A 13,237-nucleotide genomic window follows, 5' to 3' on the forward strand; every position below is an offset into this window, starting at 1 on the left:
GTACCGAGGATACAGACTTTGTAAATCAAGCAGGAAAGATAAAAAGCCAATTTATTGAGAAGGGATACGATGACTCACTTCTGACCACAGCGATAGAGGAAGTGAAAAAAATCCCGAGGGAACAACTATTAACCTACAAATCAAAGAAAAATAAAGAAAAAACATCACAGAATGCTCGGTTTATATGCAATTTTAATGGTAACAGCAAAAAAGTGAATAGAACCATCAGGAAGTATTGGCACGTCCTACAAGACGACCCAATACTTAAGAAAGTGTTACCTACGAAACCTCAGATTACTTATAGGGGGGCCACAAATTTGAAGAGAACCATAGTACACAGTAGTAAGGAACCCCATGCACCCAAGCACTTTATGAACCAAACAAAAGGTTTTTTTGGATGCGGGTCCTGCCTAGCATGCAGAACCACAAAGAGCGTAAAAAGGCATATAACAGAAGTTAAAGAATTTACGAACATCACCTTTTCCATTAAGGATCAATTGACTTGTTATTCAAAAGGGGTTATATACCTCTTGAAGTGCCCGTGCAATTTGATATACATAGGAAGGACCATCAGATGCGTTAATGTGAGAGTTTCAGAACACATTAGGAACATTAAAAAGGGATTAGAGACTCACAGCGTCTCGAACCACTTCAAGACACATCATAACCAAAACCCAGAAAACCTCTTTTTCTGTCCCCTCAAATTAGTGAAAAAAGATTGGAGAGGTGGAGACTATATTAATAAACTAGGGAAGGAAGAAATGAAGTTTATTTTCAATTTTAACACTTTAATACCACATGGTCTTAATTCGGATTTTGAGTTGTGTCATTTTTTTTAAAATAGTATAAATTTTAGATTTTATTTATATTTTTTTTAAAATAGTATAAATTTTAGATTTTATTTATATTTTATTCATATTTTCCCATATGAGAAGATTATAATGTGAACAGATGTTATTGTATAAATTTAGCAATGATTGGGGTATATTTTATGAATATCAAGTAGATATGGTTTCTAATATATAGAGGCAGTTATTAAGAACTGCCATTTATAAGAATATATGCCCTTCACTGTTATTTTCCGTTTGAAGCTTAATGGTACTATATGTATTTTATACCATCTAAATAAAGATCATGTACTGGAACGCACAGTTGATACGTCGTGCGTTCCAGGGACGCAAGGGTCGCGAAAATTAAGACGTCACTTTGTGCGACCCGGAAGTGGAGCGCACGACGTACAAGTTGGAACGCATGTTGCGTTCCACGTGCGCACAACGCCAGAACCCGGAAGTAAGGAGAGGAAAACCCGGAAATGAACGCCGGCAAAAAGACCTATAAAGTGAAGAGGATTCATCAGAACACCACACCACCGACTGAGGAAGCCCCCATAGGGGCGAAACGCGTATCGGCACTGGTACAGAAGCTACCAAAGGTACCATTTGGACTTCTATATGACCCATTGGACTTTTTAAAAAAACTGTTTTTTTGTTTGGGACTTTCGCAAATGGAGTATTCATCGATTCAACCTTTGTAACAAAGAATAAAATTCCTTGTGTTCGAAAAACCATTTCTGTTCCTATTAAAGTGATTGACGGCTCCTTTATCTCCTCGGGACCGATTCTTCATGAAACCATCCCTCCAAAGGTAACCACCAATCATATTCATACTGAATTTCTAGTATTTGATGTTATTCCATCACCTCTCTATCCCGTTATAATAGGGATCAACTGGTTAAGGAACCACAACCCTCAAATTTCTTGGTCTCCTTTCTCTCTCACCTTTAACTCACATTATTGTAAAGAAACATGTCTACAGCAAATTCCTATTATTCAAATCTCCAAAGAACCAACCATACCTTCTTGTTATTCAGACTTTTCAGATGTCTTCAGTAAAAAAGAAGCTGAAACGCTCCCACCTCATCGTTCCTACGATTGTCCTATAGACCTCATACCTGGTGCCCCTATCGATAATTCAAAAGTCGATTGTATCATCAACTGGCCTGTTCCCTCTACAGTAAAAGAATTACAGCGATTTCTAGGGTTCGCCAACTTCTACAGAAAATTTATTAAAAACTACTCTGAGATAGCTCACCCACTCAATCAACTTAACAGTAAAAAACATCCCTTCAATTGGAATGAGAAGGCTCAAACTGCCTTCAATGAATTAAAGAGAAAGTTTACAACAGCTCCTGTTCTTCAACTTCCAAATCCTTCATATCTTTATGTCCTTGAAACGGATGCTTCGGAAATTGCAATTGGAGCTGTCCTTTCTCAACACAAAACTCCTCAAGAACCTCTTCATCCTGTCGCCTTCTTCTCACGATCATTATCTCCTGCCGAAAAGAATTATCCTACAGGAGAAAAAGAATTATTAAGTATCAAAGTGGCTTTAGAAACCTGGAGACACCTTCTTGAAGGCGCTCAGAACTCTTTAATCATTTATACTGACCATAAAAATCTCGAATATCTTCACTCCAATAAAACACTGTCTGCTCGACAAGTAAGATGGAATCTTTTTTTTTCCCGGTTCAACTTCCAAATCGTCTTTAGACCTGGGTCTAGAAACAAAAAGGCTGATGCCCTTTCCAGGATCCATCAAGACACTAAAATTGAACCTCCTTCGCCTAAAGTCATTGGAATCTTATCTTCTCTTATTGATGACATTAAAGATCTCAGTGAAGATGCTCTCGAACTTCCTAAATCAATTAAATTATCCAAGAAAAATGGTCTCTACTATTTCAAAGACCGGATTTACGTACCTCCCTCTTTCAGAATTAAAGTACTCGAATTTATTCATGATTCTCCTCTGGCAGGTCATCCAGGTATAAAAAAGACCCTTGAATTGTCTAAAAGATACTATTGGTGGCCTCGTCAAGACCAAACTATTGAATCTTATGTCAAATCTTGTTCTGTATGCCAAAGATCAAAACATGTCCATCATCAACCATTTGGTCAATTATTGAATTTACCAATTCCTGAACGACCTTGGCAATCCATTTCTATGACTTCTTAGTAGAATTACCTCCTTCTCATCATCATACCACCATTTTAGTGGTAGTAGACCGCTTCACGAAAATGTCTAATTTCATTCCTTTAAAGAAGTTACCTTCATCCTCTGAACTTTCGAAAATATTTCTTGACAACATAGTTAAACTTCATGGACTGCCAGACGAAATCATTTCAGACCGAGGAACTCAATTTACCTCCAAATTTTGGAATGCATTATGTTCCACTCTTCATATCCAACGTAAACTATCATCTGCATATCATCCTCAAACAGATGGACAAACTGAAAGAGTCAACCAATGCTTAGAACAATATCTACGATGTTATTGCTCTCACTTACAAGACGATTGGATAACTTGGTTACCTATGGCAGAATTCGCATACAATAACTCTTTTCATACCAGCAGTAAAATGACTCCATTTCTATCCAATTATGGATTTCATCCTTCCTCATTTCCTGCTCAGACAGTTTCTTCATCTAATCTCTCCGATTCGAATCAAATCTCTCATATGTCCTCTTTATTCAAGAAATTGCATGAGAATCTAGAATTGGCCTCCTCCAATCAAAAGAAGTTTTTTGATACAAAAAGACAACCTTCACCTTCTTATAAAATAGGTGATCTTGTCTGGCTTTCCTCAAAGAACATCTCTACAAATCGTCCATCAAAGAAGTTAAGTTCACTTTTTCTTGGTCCTTTTCCAATAATATCGGTTATCAACCGTAATGTTGTTAAATTGAAACTTCCACCAACTTTAAAGCTACATCCTGTTTTTCATGTGTCCTTGTTGAAGCCTCATCATCCTGACCCTTTCCAAAGAAATGTCACTACTTCTCCTGATCCCATATTGGTCCAGGGTGAAGAAGAATACGAAATTCAAAGTATACTGGATTCAAGGATCCATCGTGGCTCCTTACAATACCTCATCAGATGGAAAGGATATGGAATTGATGAAGATACATGGGAAAACTCCTCTGTCGTTCATGCTGACAAATGAATTTCCAAATTTCACAAGCGTTACCCTTCTAAGCCAAGTCAATAGCACCCAGAGGTTGCTCATTAAGGAGGGGATACTGTCATGCCTTAATTATGATATCCTCTTACTTCCTGGTTCCACGGAGCTTAGCCACACCTCTTTATGACACGGTCTCCCTATTTAATCTGACCGCACCAGCTGATCGACGCTGGATTAATGAACTACGTTCCGTACTCACGAACTGGCTGCAACATCGTTGTGAAAGCCCTCTGTTACCGGACCGGACTGGAAGACTTCAAGTTCCCTTCACCTTTCCTCATCCACGACTAAAGCTGAACTCTCACCATTCAGGATAAACCGCCTCTGAGGAGATCTCGGGAACCAGTGTTCTATGTGCCGGAAGCTAAGTAAAACCTCTGTGATAAGCGTTGCATCTCAAGCTGTTATTTCCTGTCTCCAAAGTCCTTCGTTAAAACAAACCCGTTACAGCTAACTCCAACTCATACTTTGTCTCAGTTAGCTGCATCTGTCTTGCTTCAGTCAAAGTCTGTGGAACAGCTATTGTAACTTCTTATCACCTAATTAATTAATACTACTAAAGAACTCTTTCTGCTTCAGTTATCGTTTACTACTTAAAGCTACAGTGCCTATAATTGTGGACTTCAGTTATCGTTTACTACTTAAAGCTACAGTGCATATAATTGTGGACTTCAGTTATCGTTTACTACTTAAAGCTACAGTGCATATAATTGTGGACTTCAGTTATCGTTTACTACTTAAAGCTACAGTACCTGTAAATTGGAATTAAAGTCAATACCTTTTACTTTTTATAATAAATATTCAAACTATAAGAAATCTGCAGTTGTGTTCCTTCATAACAAATGTTTAGACGTGACACCTTAAGTACACCCTTACAGTCCAGGAATTAGGGATCACCCAGATGTGTCTAGGGTGTTTTTAGAAAAGAAGAAAAAAAAACACTTTAGAAACAACAGGGTAATCCCTAAATCCTAGACTGGTACGGGGTACTTGAGGACTGGGTTGGGAACCACTGACTTAGACACACGCTGATAGACAGACACACACTCACTGACTGACAGACACTCACTGACAGACAGACATGCACTCAGTGACAGACAGATGCACATGCACTCTGATAGACAGACACACTTAGTGACAGACAAACACACATATTTACTGACAGACACACACTGACACACACTCTCTGATTTGACACTCTGACAGACACACACATTCACTGACAGACATATACATACTCACTCATAGACACACACTGACCGACACACACTCACTGACACACACACACACACGCACAGACACACTGACAGATATACACACACATTCACTGACAGACACACACATTCACAGATATACACACGCACATTCACTGACACACACGCATTTTCCCCCAACACTTACAAATTATTATTATTATTTTTTTTTATTTTAAATCAACCCAGTCTTCCTACATTTGGCAGAGCTGGGTGAATTATTTAGCTGGTGTACAGGTGTCACATCCTGTTCCAGTTGCGGATCATTTCTGGCTTTGGCTTCTGGTATCCATACAATTCTTGTTTATTTTTCTTGGTTTTTCTGGTTCTCTGTTATGTCTGGTTATGTCTGGTTTTCTTTATGCTGGGCTTTCTGGGTTCATTCCTTTATTCCGTTCCTGGGAGCCAGACTGACGTTATATTCCAGCCCCCGGCATCACTGCGGGAGCTTAGCAGAAAAAACTCACAGATAAGCGCTTCCTTGCCACTCACCTGGAATACAACTGGCCGGCTGCCTTGGGTGGGCCCACAGGTGTCGCAGCCAGCCAGCTCTTGGGCCCCCTTAAAACAAGACTGACAAGGCATTTGCCTGGGCATTTGTGGGCAGCATTTTTTTGCTGCCCCGTGGAAAGTCCTGCCCAAGGAAAATGCCTTGTTGGCCTCACAGTAATTACATCTTTGACCATAAGCACTACAGCAACAGTGGTTATTGTGTTTGTTGTATTCATTTAACAATACAGTAATGTAGCTGTGCTCTTTTGACTGCCATCTTAATGTCACCTAAAAGAACCTCAATACTTAAAATTCAGCATTTAGACAGCACCGTTTTCAATGCATACCACCCCTATGAAGACATTACCACTATTTTATTGATCATATGGTGCAAAGTCCATTGTCCATTGGTCCAAAGTCCATTGGAGTCCCTAAATAGCCTTTGTTTTTTGTGTTTAACATTGGGGAATGGCATTAAGCTCAATGGATAACCACATCTGATGTTAAAAACCTTTTTTTAACATTGGTGTATTTTTTCAAAAGTGAACTATAGATAGTATCAATACTTTATACCTGCAGGAGATTCTATCTGTCAACTGCCCTGTATCAGATTCAATCTGTTTATCTTTACTATTCCGATCTGTTCTCTTAGCTTGTTGACACTGGCAAGACTTCATTAACATTTGTCCGCTGCTTGTCAGATATGTACTGTTTTATTTATTTTTTTCTTCCCCTTTTTTTTATTGTAGATTTCCATCTTTTTCAAACCAGCTAAACTACATTGCTATTATAAAGTTCACAGCCTCGGTGCAATCCAACAAAGGACCGGTTTATTGACTCAACCAAAGATGAGCAGAAAAATAAATATATGATGTACCTTGTAAAATACTGAATAAAATAAATGAGGATCACATTGTTCCTTGTTTAAGAAATACAGTCAAAATTGGCAAATATTTGAAACACCGCAAACAATTCAAAAATATAGGTGAGAGTGCACAGATACATGCAAAAGTTATATTACCACTTTCTTGACTTATTTGAATCTAGAACAAATAGATAAAATACAGACCATAGTGTGGTATATATAAATTCAAACGTACACACAAATATTTGTTAAAGGAGCACTATAGGGTCAGGAACACAAACATGTATTCCTGACCCTATAGTGTTAAAACCACTATCTAGCCCCCTTTGCCTCCCTAAAGATAGTAAAATCTTACTTGTATTCAAGTCTGAAGCTCCTGCCTCTGCCTGTGAACTTCCTCTGACATCATTAGAAGTGGTGGCCTGATCCAATCACAATGCTTCCCCCACAGCCCTGGCCAATCAGTATCTCCTCATAGAGATGAATTGAATTAATGAATCTCTATGAGGAAAGTTCAGTGTCTGCATGCAGAGGGAGGAGATACTGAATGTTTGGATGCATTTTAGGCAGCCATGACCCAGGAAGGATCTCTAACAGCCATCTGAGGAGTGGCCAGTGAAGTTATCACTAGGCTGCAATGTAAACACTGCATTTTCTCTGAAAAGACAGTGTTTACAGCAAAAAGCCTGAGGTAATGATTCTACACACCGGAACAAATTCAATAAGCTGTAGTTGTTCTGGTGACTATAGTGTCCCTTTAAGTATCCAACACACATATCCCTGAGCCACATAGAGTTGGCTCAGACTTTAAGTCAAGGTGAGGATACAGGTTGACCTGACTTAGGAACATTCACCGACAAAATAATGAAACAATAAATAGCAAGGAGAATTTACGTTCAAAAGTATGGATGCAAAACATTAGTTTTCATCATAAAAAGTTTAAAAATTCTGTTTCAGTCAAGTACAAAAGAAAACAAGATAAGGAGAAAAATGAAACATAAAAAAAGGAAACATAAAAACAGTCAATCAATGTACAGTATGCTTTTTAATGGGCCGTGACATTTTTGTCTGGCAGTTTCCTATTATAATTTTTTCTTTCTTATTTTTGTTTATTTTTTTTTGTTTTGTTTTTTACTGATGATGGTACTTACTGGCAATGAATTTAAAATGTATGTTTTCATCCAATCTTTTTGAGTGTCTCTTTTTTTTTACTAAAACAAATGTAGATAACCACCAGATATTTCATTATGACATTTCCCATGCACTTACAGCAATATATTTTTATATTTCACCTTGACAAATAAGCACACTTTGGTAAAACAAGTCACATGTCTCTGCTAAGTATCAATCAATCAATTCTACAATGATCACCCTGCAAAGTGTATGTATTATTTATAAAGCACTGGTACCTATTAGACCAGCAGTTCTTAACCATTTTTGTCTGGGATCTAAATAAAACACAAAGCACGATGACCCATTTTATAAAATTAGTTCAATATCAGTAACCCATCCAACCATCCACTGTAGTATAATATACAAGAAACTAATTTCTGCAAAATTCCTTCATTAGACTATTCTCAGTATTAGAGGGGTCTGCAACAATTACAAAATGGATTGGAAGCAATTCCCTGAGCCCTAATGAAAATGAAATATCTGACCTAATCAATGAGAATTCAATGGAAAGGCACGGAAATGAATGGTGTGCTCTAACACAGGGAATCACTATATAAAAGCCAAACCCTAACGATTACTCCTAATCCTAATTTAACCCCAGAAGTAACCTCACCTCTATAAATGAAGAAACAAGAATCTATTTCAAACATGACATTTTACTACCATTTCCACCACTGTGAATCACTATCGCAGGGACATTCCATGGTAATTAGTTGCGCATTGGCTGTTTTCCTGGTTATTACATAAACCTATAATTATTTCAATGTTTTAACCCTATGAAAGCCAGTTCAGTGAGCAATGAATTCTGTTCACCTTTAAATGGAAGATTTGACATTTCTGTACTGTACATTATATTTTTAAAGATTTAGAAAGTATGCACAGACATTAAAAAAAAAAGCCATACTATCAAAGGAGTTCCGAGAACTGTGTTGGCAGAAGCACAGCTTGTTCCCATGCCTTGGAGAACATACTGAGCAGACAATACTAAAATATATCAGTGGCATCAAGTGAATGACAAAGACTTCCTTATTAACAGTAACACTGTTAAAAGCAGACAATTCCCTTCCTTTAGTCAGGGGCATCTTTAAAGGAGGGCAAACGGGGCAGCTGCCCGGGCCCAGTTACTCCAGGGGGCCCAAGGTAGCTGCCCCATGGGCCCCCTGCCAGCATCCAAACCCTGTGCTCTGCGGTACCTGATGTAATCAGGGGCCTGGCCCTTTAAGAGTGCTCTGGCCTGGGTCCCTTTCATGTTGCCTGCTGGGAGGAAGTGGAGAAGGCATACACAGGAGGAAGAAAGAGACTGTGGAAGTCAGACTCCCATCAGCCTTGGCCATCCATCTCCCACTGGACCCCAGTAAAGCCAACATTCTGTACCCAAAAGGTAAGGAGATAGGAGGGTGTCTAAAATATGATGTAAATTGATATATGTGTGTGTACCTGGGTCTGAGTCAGTGCATCTGGCTATATGTGTTTGTATCGGACTGTGGGTGTCTGTGTGTGGGTGTGGGTGTCTGGCTTTGTGTATGTCAGTGTGTGTACATGGCTGTGAGTGTGTGTGGCTGTATTTGTCAGTGTGTGTATCTGGCTATATGTGTCTGTGCATCTGTGTGACTGTATAACTGTGTATGTGTACTTGTGTGTGTGTGTATATATATATATATATATATATACAAATATATACATATATATATATACATACACACACACACACACACACACACGCATACACGTGTCAGTATGTGTAAGTGTGTATCTATGCGTGTGGCAATGCATTAATCACAGCATTCCAATGCCAACACTGCACACACATATGCTAACACTGCACACAAATACACTACTGCGTTCCAACAACATGCATGTGTGTCTGTGTTCCTGTGTGTTTCTAAGTGTTTGTGTGCGGTGTTGGCGTTGGAATTCTGGGATGTATGCATTGCCACATACACACAGATGCACACTTACAAAAATACACCCCTGCATGTGTACCTGTGTGTGTGTGTGTATCTGAGTACATATCGGTGTCAGTGTGTATCTCTGTGGATGTGCCAGTTTGTGTATCTGTGCTTGTGTACCAGTGTCTGTATCTGTTAGTGTGTTTGTGTGTATATGCCAGTGTGCTTGTGTTAGTATGTATTTGTGTGTCAAGTTGTATGCATGTGTCTAGGTATGTGCATGTATCATTATGTTTGTGTATGTATATCTGTGTTAGTATGTATGTGCATACATCCAGGCAATCAAACACACCGCTGCAAACACAATCATATACAAACACACCCCTAAATTCAAACTCCAAAATTGTATGCAAACAAACCCTTCACACCAATACTACACACAAATGTACATCTGCATTTAAAAGACAACACTACATCCAAACACACCCCTTTATTAAATTATATACAAACACCATCTCTACACACAAGCACACCTGCATTTAAAAGCCAACACTACATACAAACACACACCCCTACATTCAAACGCACACACTACACACGTACACCACTGCATTCCAATGGTAACTTTACACACAAATACAACCCTACATGCACACACACATACTACAGTTGCAAGAAAAAGTATGTGAACCCTTTGGAATGATATGGATTTCTGCACAAGTTGGTCATAAAATGTGATCTGATCATCATCTAAGTCACAACAATAGACAATCACAGTCTGCTTAAACTAATAACACACAAATAATGAAATGTTGCCATGTTTTTATTGAACACACCATGTAAACATTCACAGTGCAGGTGGAAAAAGTATGTGAACCCCTAGACTAATGACATCTCCAAGAGCTAATTGGAGTGAGATGTACGCCAACTGGAGTCCAATCAATGATATGAGATTGGAGGTGTTGGTTACAGCTGCCCTGCCCTATAAAAAACACACACCAGTTCTGGGTTTGCTTTTCACAAGAAGCATTGGCTGATGTGAATGATGCCTCGCACAAAAGAGCTCTCAGAAGACCTACGATTAAGAATTGTTGACTTGCATGAAGCTGGAAATGGTTATAAAAGTATCTCCAAAAGCCTTGCTGTTCATCAGTCCACGGTAGGACAAATTGTCTATAAATGGAGAAAGTTCAGCACTGCTGCTACTCTCCCTAGGAGTGCCCGTCCTGTAAAGATTACTGCAAGAGCAAAGCGCAGACTGCTCAATGAGGTGAATAAGAATCCTAGAGTGTCAGTTAAAGGCTTACAAAAGTCACTGGCAAATGCTAACATCCCTGTTAGCGAATCTACAATACGTAAAACACTAAACAAGAATGGATTTCATGTGAGGATACCACAGAGGAAGCCACTGCTGTCCAAACAAAACATTGCTGCACGTTTACAGTTTGCACAAGAGCACCTGGATGTTCCACAGCAGTACTGACAAAATATTCTGTGGACAGATGAAACCAAAGTTGAATTGTTTGGAAGAAACACACAACACTATGTGTGGCAAAAAAAGAGGCACAGCACACCAACATCAAAACCTCATCCCAACTGTGAAATATGGTGGGGGGGGGCATCATGGTTTGGGGCTGCTTTGCTGCGTCAGGGCCTGGACGGATTGCTATCATCGAAGGAATAATGAATTCCCAAGCTTATCAAGACATTTTGCAGGAGAACTTAAGGCCATCTGTCTACCAGCTGAAGCTCAACAGAAGATGGGTGTTGCAACAGGACAATGACCCAAAGCATAGAAGTAAATCAACAACAGAATGGCTTAAACAGAAGAAAATACGTCTTCTGAAGTGGCCTAGTCAGAGTCCTGACCTCAACCCGATTGAGATGCTGTGGCATGACCACAAGAAAGTGATTCACACCAGACATCCCAAGAATATTGCTGAACTGAAAAGAGGAATGGTCAAGAATTACTCCTGACCGTTGTGCAAGTCTGATCTGCAACTACAGGAAACGTTTGGTTGAAGTTATTGCTGCCAAAGGAGGTTCAACCAGTTATTAAATCCAAGGCTTCACATACGTTTTCCACCTGCACTGTGAATGTTTACATGGTGTGTTCAATAAAAACATGGCAACATTTCATTATTTGTGTGTTATTAGTTTAAGCAGACTGTGATTGTCTATTGTTGTGACTTAGATGATGATCAGATCACATTTTATGACCAATTAGTGCAGAAATCCATATCATTCCAAAGGGTTCACATACTTTTTCTTGCAACTGTATATACAAAAACATGCATTCAAATTCACAAACACTGCTCACAAATACAACCGGACAAGAATTGCCAAATGGTAGATCCCCAGCTTTCATGGTTATCTATCTTTTCTCCACTCTTGTGCTAGAAGTGAGATCCAAAAACAATTCTTGAACCAGGCACTCTCTACATTAGTTCCATCACTAGGTTGGGGTGGAGGCTGTGATTGCACGCCAGGGAGCTGGGGATTGAGTGGGGAAGAGGGCAGGGTCCAGGGGGCCCAAGCAAATGCTTGCCCAGGGTCCAATCAATATTAAAGACGGCCCTGCTTTAAGTAAGTGAACGTGTTGCAAATCTGCCGGGGTATATAATTATTACTACTGTCCACCGTTTTTACTGATCATTTGCAGCACCAACGACAACTTATGCATCAGCATGCAGTGGTTTTAAATTACCGGGTACATGCAAATAAATAAATAAAAATAATATATATAAGCAATAATAGACTGGTGTCTACCGACTAAAAATACTAATGTACTTTTTTTTTTTTGTACTAAAAATACAAATGTACACAATAAAGCATCCTGCATTAATTTGAGTAGGATCAGATATGTGCAGTGTACATAAGAGATTAGTATATTCGATTATACAGCAGACACATTTGAAATTTATTCTTGAAACAATCTGAAAACCCTAGACTCTGATTAATATATTTTTGTGAAGTGTACCATCTATATTACCTATCCACATCAAACAGAAGCACATGGCTAAATGTGTGTACCTGCTGCTAAGAGGGTATTTTAGCATACAACACAAATATATTCAAATGGCTAACAAAGTTATTGGACAGCGCGGTGTGGGAGAAAATGTTTTATATATATATTTATATTCCAGGCTGATGATTGTATTATATTTGAGAAAAAAAAGTCAAAATTTAATTACACATTTTGGTGTAAAATTTTTAATTAGCTTTTTAGTTAATAGCCCTACTAAAAGGTTACTTTATATCCATTCATATTAGAGTAGAAGAAACACTGCAAATCAAAGGTTCTGGGCTTTGGGTCAGAGCATTTTTGCCACATCAACAGAACAGAAATATTGTTTTTCTTTATAAACAAGCAGAAACGTGCTGAGGTTGCACAACTGTCTTCTTGAGCAGTGTTTTTAGCGTATCTGTAGCTTGTTCTTCCAGTTAGAATTTCAGATACTTCACTCAAATTGTGAGGACAAGGGCAGATTGTCTGTCATTATTGGTGTAAATAGTTTCTGTAAGTACCGTATATACTCGAGTATA

Source organism: Pelobates fuscus, chromosome 1, assembly GCF_036172605.1.
Source record: "Pelobates fuscus isolate aPelFus1 chromosome 1, aPelFus1.pri, whole genome shotgun sequence".
Classification (NCBI taxonomy): Eukaryota; Metazoa; Chordata; class Amphibia; order Anura; family Pelobatidae; genus Pelobates; species Pelobates fuscus.